Here is a 10,000-nt window from a genome sequence, read left to right as displayed (position 1 = left end):
CCATGGTACAGAGGCTATGGCCCTACCCAAGACAAGAGAACAATGGTTTGATTTAGGAGTGTTCTTCTCCTAGAAGACCTGCTTACCATAGCTAAGGAGTCTCTTATACCCTTACCAAGAGGATGAGCAACCTGATGGAGTAAAGAGAACTTTGAGTGTGGAGGAAATGCCCCCTTAACTGTCGATGAAATCACTGGCAGCAGAGTGACGGATCTTTAAGCCGATTTACAAGCTGTCTATTCGGCTTCTACTCCTGATGCCTAGTGGATGATCTTGCTGAAATTAGTATGGGCCGGCTGTGGTCACTTAGCTTAGTTAGAAAGGCCCTGCGCATCACAAGGAACTGGCTATCCGTTAATGAATCTAGCCAATGAATCCTCCATGGATTTAGTCAGGCAATGGAAATAGAAGATGAGAGAATGGCCCCCAGTCCCTTGCGTAGCGGGGTGCTAAGAATACAACGGTACGTATAGGTAAATGTATTATTATTATTATTATTATTATTATTATTATTATTATTATTATTCAGCTACAATCGTAGCTGGAAAAGCAGGACACTATAAGCCCAAAGGGATCCAACAAGTAAAAATAGCCCAGTAAGGAAAGGAAATAATGAAATAAATAGAATAGTATGACTTAGTGCACCCTCAAGCAAGAAAACTCTAACCCAAGACTGTGGAGGACGTGGTACAGAGGCTACGACACTATGATTTTTAGTTTAGAGATTATCTGACAGGTCGGACTCAATCAGTAAAAATAGATAACCACATCTCAAGCAGACATAAAGTGGAATATGGAGTATCACAAGGCTCAATTCTTGGACCAATTCTATTTAATATTTACGTAAATGACCTTGTTGATATAAATGACGCTGACATGTTAGTCCAATATGCTGATGATGTGCAATTTCTTCACTCCGGTATGATCGATAACGTAGCAGAAATTCTTAATCGAGCTGAAAGAAATTTAATAAAAATAAACAAATATTTTTCTGAAAATGGCTTAAAAATTAATGCCAATAAAACTCAATTTATGTTTATAGGATCTCGTCAATATATTAACCGACTGCCGAACAATATTTCAATTAAAGTAAATAACGACAACATCAAACCAAGTGAAAGCGTAAAAAATCTGGGTGTAATTATTGATAGATTCTTTACTTTTGGTAATCATGTAGAAAAGATATATAGAAAAGCTAAGGGAGTGCTGTATTTCCTAAATATTAATAAAGGTCATTTTGATGAGGCGAGCAAAAAATTAGTTGTTTAAGCATTAGCAATAAGCATAGTATCCTATTGCTCCACAATATGGAATGGATGTTCAAATTTAAACTCACAAAAAATACAGAAGATTCAAAATTTTGCATCGAAAGTCGCCTTAGGTTATGGGAAAAAATATGATCATGCCACACCGTATATTAGAAAACTGGAATGGTTAAAGATAGAAAATAAAAAAGTTTATGATGCTTGTGTTTTTATTCATAAAATATTGCATGAACATATACCCCAAAGAATATTAAGATTGGAAACCATCGAGCAGACGAGATCTCGTCAAACTAGGCAGAGCAGCAATCTGATGGTTCCAAGTAGGCGAACAGTAATAGCTGATAGGGCAACTTCAGTCAGGGAACCTAGGTTATGGAACGCACTGCCTGTGGATATTAGGGAATGTGGAAATTTACCCGTTTTTAAAAAGAAATTGAAATCATTCTTATTTGCGAGCCAGCAAGGATTATAATATTTCTGGTTGAAGTGTGCAACACATTGGTTACTTTCAAGTGACTAGTTTGCAGTTTGTAATGTATGGATGAAAGGTGATAAATTGAAAATTAAATGTGATTTTATTACTGTATTTTTATTAGTATTGAGGACATTTATTGTCACAATTTTCAGACAAAACGTATGTATATGTGCGTGTGTATTTATCTACAGTATGTATATATTCATTATTGACCGTATATAAACAAAATTTTACCTTTTTAGACACTACAACGTTCTTGAATTTTTATACATCATGTGTTTTGGACTTGTCTTAGAAACATCCTAATTTACTAAATATAGCTAATTTGTACGTAAATTCTTATTTTTAATGTAGAATTTTGAATAGTTTTATTGTAGACGTAATACAGTATATAATTTATGGATTTTAGATCGTAGTAAAATGCTATCCTAAATGTATTTTAATAGGTCATTACTATTTAAGAGCCTTCCAATGTAAATACATTCTTTATGTAACAGAATACCCATTGTTTTATGGAATAAATGAATTATTATTATTATTATTATTATTATTATTATTATTATTAATATTATTATTATTATTATTATTACTAAGACTAGGGAACAATGGTTTGATTTTGGATGTCTTCTCCTAGAAGAGAGTGTTACCATACCTATAGTCTCTTCTAACCTTGCTAAGAGTAGGGTAGCCACTAAAAATTTTATTTTTCATCTCGAAGACAGTTTGTTATGCAATAATCGATATCTTCTCCTTTCTCGGCGTTATTTAAAAACACATGAAAGGCGCTGGTGACATTTAAGAAAGCTAAAATAAAAAAGTAGATGTGGAAAAGTTCAGCACTTGCTAGAAGTCATCATTCTCTCATGAAGAGGTTTTTTATTATACTTTTATGGCTCGTGAAATTCAATTTCCAGATAAAAGGAATTGTCACATCTTGAAATAAATAAAAGGAAAGAATGTAGAGACGTTATATTGAAAAAAAAGATTTTTTTTTTTTTTTTACGAATCTTTCATATATCGTTGGAATAACATTACTGGGCGATTCTGCCGTGTGTGATGTAACTGCTGTTGTTGTTGTTGTTGATATTTATTATTTATTATTATTATTATTATTATTATTATTATTATTATTATTATTATTATTATTATTATTATTATTATTATTATTATTATTATTATTATTATTATTGCTGTTGCTGTTCTTATTTAAGGAAATAAAAACGCAAAATCTAAAACGTATGGTGACACCAGTAATTATAGACATTAGATGAATTAAGATAATTATCAAGAGGATAATTAAGCTCTCACTAAGACGGTAGACAAAGTACTAATTAATAAATTATTCCTTTAGAATCCTGACCCATTCCAGGCTCGAGAGATTCCTATTTTCATTTTATAAGTCCTAAAATATTTCTCGCAGTTTCCATCAACAATAAAGTTTATATTTTGAGACTTGAATAATAGGCATAATTTAATAGTGAATAGTTTCCGGTAGGAAGCTTATATTGGAGTTTTAGGAATAGGGGTTCCATCCTGATGAATTGGGGACCTAATTATTATGTTTACGAAGCAGGGCAAACAATTATATTAAACTTTAATGATTAGAGTAATTGAAGTTATTCGCGATGTCTGTCATTATATTACCTTATGACCTGAATGTTCGCTCTTGTTAATTATCAAGTATCCTGTTTTGACACACTCACACACACACACACACACACACACACATATATATATATATATATATATATATATATATATATATATATATATATATATATATATATATATATTCAAATAAGCCATATATATTTTTGATATATTAGTGTCTGGATTCTCCTAACGACCTCGGGATCAGAGCCCCAGGCGAAATCACACAAAGACAAGAGCTTGTGTCCGGCTGGAAATCGAACCCTGGTCGGCAAGCTTGTATAGACAGTGACTAAACTACTTAGCCACGTGGTTTACTCACTGTCTATACAAGCTTGCCGACCAGGGTTCGATTCCCAGCCGGACACAAGCTCTTGTCTTTGTGTGATTTCACCTGGGGCTCTGATCCCGAGGTCGTTAAGAGAATCCAGACATTAATGTATCAAAAATATACATGGCTTATTTGAATATGAAAAACACGTCTAAATGTTCAAAATTTATCATATATATATATATATATATATATATATATATATATATATATATATATATATATATATATTTATATATATGTATATATATATATATATATATATATGTGTGTGTGTGTGTGTGTGCGTGTATGTATATATATATATATATATATATATATATATATATATATATATATATATATATATATATATGTATGTATGTATATATATGTATATATATATATATATATATATATATATATATATATATATATATATATATATATATATATATATATATATATATATATATATATATATATATATATATATATACACACACATACATATAAAGCTCGTATGAGAGGTTTTCTTACAAAAAAATGGGGGGAGGGTTAGAATTACATAGTTTTCATACTATCACATTGGAGTTTTCCTACCAAAAGATTATCCTTGATAAAAACAATAAAAAAAAAAAACAAAATTTCCTGAGGTTTCGAGGCTCCTAACTTCTTTTTTTTTATTTTCTAATTTACATCGGAAACTTCCATGATATGCATATTACGAGTGACAGCGTCGGAGAGAGAGAGAGAGAGAGAGAGAGAGAGAGAGAGAGAGAGAGAGAGAGAGAGAGAGAGAGAGAGAGAGAGAGAGAGAGTTTGTTTAGTGAGCGAAAGAATATCATTATGATAATTTCCTTCGAGTTTTGTCCTTATTGTCATAACATAAATCTTACAGATATTATATGATTTTGAGAATATTTTTTTTATATTATGTTGAAACAAAAACACATCTGTACGTAAGGGAGATACATTTACATTGGATTTTTTCACGGATGAATAGTTGAATAGGTATTATTATTATTATTATTATTATTATTTTTTTATTATTATTATTATTATTATTATTATTATCATTACTATTATTATTATTATTATTTCAAGGAAAGTTATAACCCTGGTTGGAAAAGCAAGACAGGGAAAAATAGCCCAGTGAGGAAAGGAAACAATGAAATGAATTAAATAAGGAGTAATAAACAATAAAAAAAATCAGACCAGTAACAACATTAAATTAGATCTTTGATATATAAACTATTAAAAACTTCAAAAAAGCAAGACAACCTAGCAAGTATAGAATATAGATTTTAACATTAAACTCTCAAGAGAAACAAGGTTTTGTTTATCTCAGTCATAGAATTTGCGACTTCCCTACAGGTAATATGAGATGTATCATACTCTGCTCCTTTATTAGTACCGTAAGGTTTCTGGAGCCTGAAGGTGACACAACCTCGTGACACAGCCTTTCGTTTAAGCAGAGTAATGGCAAAACGTAACAAGGTGGCTTTGGATGAGGAGAAAACTACAGAAATCAAATAATTGTCATATACCTTTAATAACTTAATGCAACACCCACACTTCACCTGTATAAATGTTAACATTGGCTCTTCTAGTTATAGGTATATTCTGTTTCTTCCGATTAATTTGCAGAAATAATCACCAAAAATACTTTGTAGGGGGCCTATCTCTCTCTCTCTCTCTCTCTCTCTCTCTCTCTCTCTCTCTCTCTCTCTCTCTCTCTCTCTCTCTCTCTCTCTCTCTCTGAGAATCATTTTTTATTTATATCCACGATTGACCTGTCATTGACTTAGGGTAAGGGGAATATTAATGATATATATATATATATATATATATATATATATATATATATATATATATATATATATATATATATACACATACTTTATGGATTCTTTTAACCAATATTGAACCAAAATACAGGTTTACTGATATGAATACATTTACTAAGGAAATGATGATAAGGTTTATTCTACAACTGATTTACTCTCTGGAACGTCCTTATTAACAAACAATTTCGCAGGTGGATGACGTAACACAGTCAAATGCAAAAATGTGACCCTTTTCTTTTTCATTATCCGATTTTTCTATGTTGATTGTGATTATATGAACATCAAATTACACCATAGTCATGCTCCTTCTGGCATATAACTGTTAGTCTTTAAATCATTGGAATCTGTAATGAATGTTGATATTTTACATTCAAGGAGATCCATTTGGCAGCGTTGTTCTAAACTCGTCCCACCAAAAATAACTATGCTGATGATTGTTACCGTGGTCACTTGTACAAGGACATGACCTACCATCTATGTGTTCTGATGAAGAAAGGAAATGATAAACACTTTTATAAGTAAACTCAGGCTGCTTCCGATAGTATATGAAAAATTTATCCATTTTCTGAAAAAAATATTCATTCTTAATAAGGAAAGGATTGTTGGACAATTTACCAACTACCAATTCTCTAGCCTCTACCTTCCTACCTCACTTTTTTGACTCACGTGGTTTTCAAATAATTGACTATGATAGTCGGGATAAGGTGCATCTGTTGCCATCTATTGGCTGTAAAGTAAAATTCGTTACCACAAATGGCAGGGAGCTAGGAGGAGTCTGTGTAATTATGCCATTTGGAACGTAACTACATTGGTATTCTACGTATTTTTACTAATAATACATGTCATACCCTGTACCATATTAACTATCTTCTGGTTTCATAAAAAGGTAATTGAAAACTGGATGAAATAACTGCGCAATTACTTGATTGTCCCACTGACCTCTGTACATGTGGCATATCTGGCCACCCAACCCCCGACCCCTCCCCCCCGTATGTAATTGACCTAAAGATTGTTAGCTGGTGGAATATTTCTGTGACATTTATTGTGAAATTTGTTAGCTAATAAGAATCAACCTGTGGTCAGATAAAAAGGAACATCATGTTCACGTGCGTCTGTTTTATTGTAATTTTGTGGGGATTTACAACAGAAATGAAGTAATTAAAATTATAATTAGTGGACGATTGGGATAAATAGCCATTTGGTTCTCTACTGCTAAGGCCATCTATTGACCATGGAAATGAACAAAGTGTAGAGCTCTTTAATCCTTGCATTCTGGAACCTTCCCTGGCGTCATTTTAGTTTGAAAATAGCCTAAAATAGCCTACTTAATTGTAGCTGAATATAATTTATAGCTGTCGCACTTATTTTTGCATAGGTATCAATCTATCAGCCTTTTCCAATTGGATAGAATCATTCACATGAATGGAATAAGGGATATATGCTACCATCTTTTGACATGAAGTAGAAACACTTGGATTTTATTCAAATTTGGAAAAGTGTGTGATTACTAACACATACTCTCATGGTATTTTATTTAATAAGTCATTCAAAAGGTCATAATTCCAATAATACTATTTTTATTCTACTTTATAGGATCTAAGTTATGATAATCATATGTAAGATATAGGCAATATGTATTACAAAAATATATACAGAAGATCCCAATATTCTAAAAGAAAAGAGTTCGAACTTACCCATGGAAATAAAATCCTAAATTTACCCAAAATATATTCATGTCCGCACCAAATACTTTGTTAGCTAATCCTAAGCCCAATTATAGATATGAACCCTCTATCAACTGCCCCTTGTTACATGTATCAGAGGCATATGATTATTATTTCATGGTGGGAACTAAAGTTTGAAAAAGCAAATGCAAGAATTACCATTAATGGGGAAAACCTTAACTTCGTAAGATTTGCAGATGACTTTGTTCTGTTTAGTTAATCATGGATAGAATTAAAAAAAAAATATAGCATATTTGAATAGAGAAAGCAGAAATGTAGGAATGAAAATTAATATTAGTAAAAATTAGATAATATTCACTTAAAATCACTCGTCCATAACTCTTATTTATTGTCTCTGCATTTTCATTGAATATTATCCTATTTTTACTCATATTCATATTCAGTCCTACATTTTTTCTTTCTCTATTCAAATCTTCTATCATCTTTTGTTATAGGATTTCTGTACTTCCTGTGCAGATATCTTCAAAATCTCTAACATCAATTTATTCTATTACTTGTTTTTGAAGGGCTCTCATTACTGCTGATATTTTTGCAGAATCAAATGCTTTCTCGTAGGTAATACATATTAGTTTTCATACTGTGTTGATTTTTCCATTAGCTGGCTAATTATATGGATATTGTCAGTTGTTGAATACCCAATTCTAAAGCCTTCCTACTGGCTTGGCTGATTAAAGTCTAGCTGTCTTTCTATTCGGCCAAATATGATCCTTGTAAATATCATATATATTCCGGAGAGTAAACTTATTAGGCGGTTGTTTTTTCAGGTCTTTGGTGATTCCCTTTTTGTAAATAAGTAAAATGATAAAATTTTTACAAGATGAAGTTATATATATATATATATATATATATATATATATATATATATATATATATATATATATATATATATATATATATATATAATTGTATTGTTTTAATGTTGTTACTGTTCTTAGAATATTGTAAATAAATTTCTTATAAGTTTTTATATAGTTTATTTCTCCATACTTCGTTTCCTCACTGGGCTATATTTCCCTGATGGAGCCTTTGCGCTTATAGCATCCTGCTTTACCAACTAGGGGTGTAGCTTACCTAATAATAATAATAATAATAATAATAATAATAATAATAATAATAATAATAATAATAATAATGTTTGTGGTTTGAAGTACGGGGAACATGAGCTGTAGACCCTCAATTTAATTATTGTTCTCATAAGACAAATGATTAATGATTTCTGTATCTTGAAGAGAAGATCATTATACACACGAACTATAGGGGCGACAATACTTTACTACTAAGCAAAGATTAGATGGTATCACCCTCAGTGAATATCAACACTTACAGCTACAGTAAAGGCGATATGATAGGTGGGGGAGGGGAGGGGGGAATTAGGATTGCAAGGATTGGAGGGGATAGTGTTAAAGTGAAGTACAGTGGGAGGTGAAAAGATTGGGGCAGACCCAATAGCTCTTTGTTGTTAGCTTTTTGCTGTGACCTCATGCCTTGTGGACTTCCAGGAGGTGAGTTCTTTTGCCAGCCTACGCGGGAGCGTGAACATCAAACAGTGTACAGTGCAAGCACCCTCAGTGAACACTAAACAGTGCACAATGCAGTGTTTCCTTCTTCCTAGCAGGACTTGCTATATATCCTTTTCCAATTCCTTTCTTCCTTCTTCTATTTCTACTTAAGTTATACTTCATAATAAATTATATTATAATTGCTTGAAGGTACAGTCGGCCACAGTATTCTATCTTATTTCTCTTCCACTTGTTTTGTTAGTTTTTTATAGTTTATATAGGAAATATTTATTTTAATGTTGTTACTGTTCTTAAAATATTTTATTTTTCCTGTTTCTTTCCTCACTGGGCTATTTTTTCCTGTTGGAGCCCCCGGTCTTATAGCATCCTCCTTTTCCAGCTAGAGTTGTAGCTTAGCAAGTAATAATAATAATAATAATAATAATAATAATAATAATAATAATAATGATAATATAGTGCAAGTCCCATAGATCCATATAACCAAAGAGAGGATTTTAGTCTAATAATTTGAAAAATAGATTCATTATTAAACTGTCTAATATATCTTCCACAAGGTCCTCATTGTAGAACAGTGGCATCACATTCTCATTAGGAAAATATACCTAATGCTAAATATTCAGACTTGAAACCTAACACTGCCTTAAATAAGTACCTTAATTTCAACCAAAAAATTGTAAACACTTATGGAACTTTGTTCTCGTACGAGGTGTCCCTTAACGTTCCAGCAAAGGGGAATCGTACTTTTTACTAAAATTACTATACGAAATAGATTATATACTGGTTTCAGGAGATACAGTCCTAAAAGTACGCGTATATTATTGAAGCTAGAAGTTTAAATAATCAATTATAGCTACTTTTTTTATAGATTATTACTGAACTCTTAATAAAGATGGAAAATAGCAACCTGATATCATCAGCAATACTGAAGAAAAAAACAAGTAAATGAAACTTTTAAGAAACAAGTAATTACAGGAATAGTGTTGATGCTGTTTAGTCTCATTTCTTTAATATATTACTCAAAGGGTGTTATGTAATTACTAAAAAAAAAAACTAATGAATTATATATGTGTGCTTATTCAGAGGGAAACTGAAAATCTCATTTACATACTCATGAACCATTTCCACTCTTGTTTTTATCCCTGTAATGCCTGTCTTTAGCAAACAAGTGAGCAAATACGTGTAAAC

Source organism: Palaemon carinicauda, chromosome 1, assembly GCF_036898095.1.
Source record: "Palaemon carinicauda isolate YSFRI2023 chromosome 1, ASM3689809v2, whole genome shotgun sequence".
In the NCBI taxonomy this organism is placed as follows: domain Eukaryota; kingdom Metazoa; phylum Arthropoda; class Malacostraca; order Decapoda; family Palaemonidae; genus Palaemon; species Palaemon carinicauda.
Note: the sequence above shows the minus strand (reverse complement) of the source record.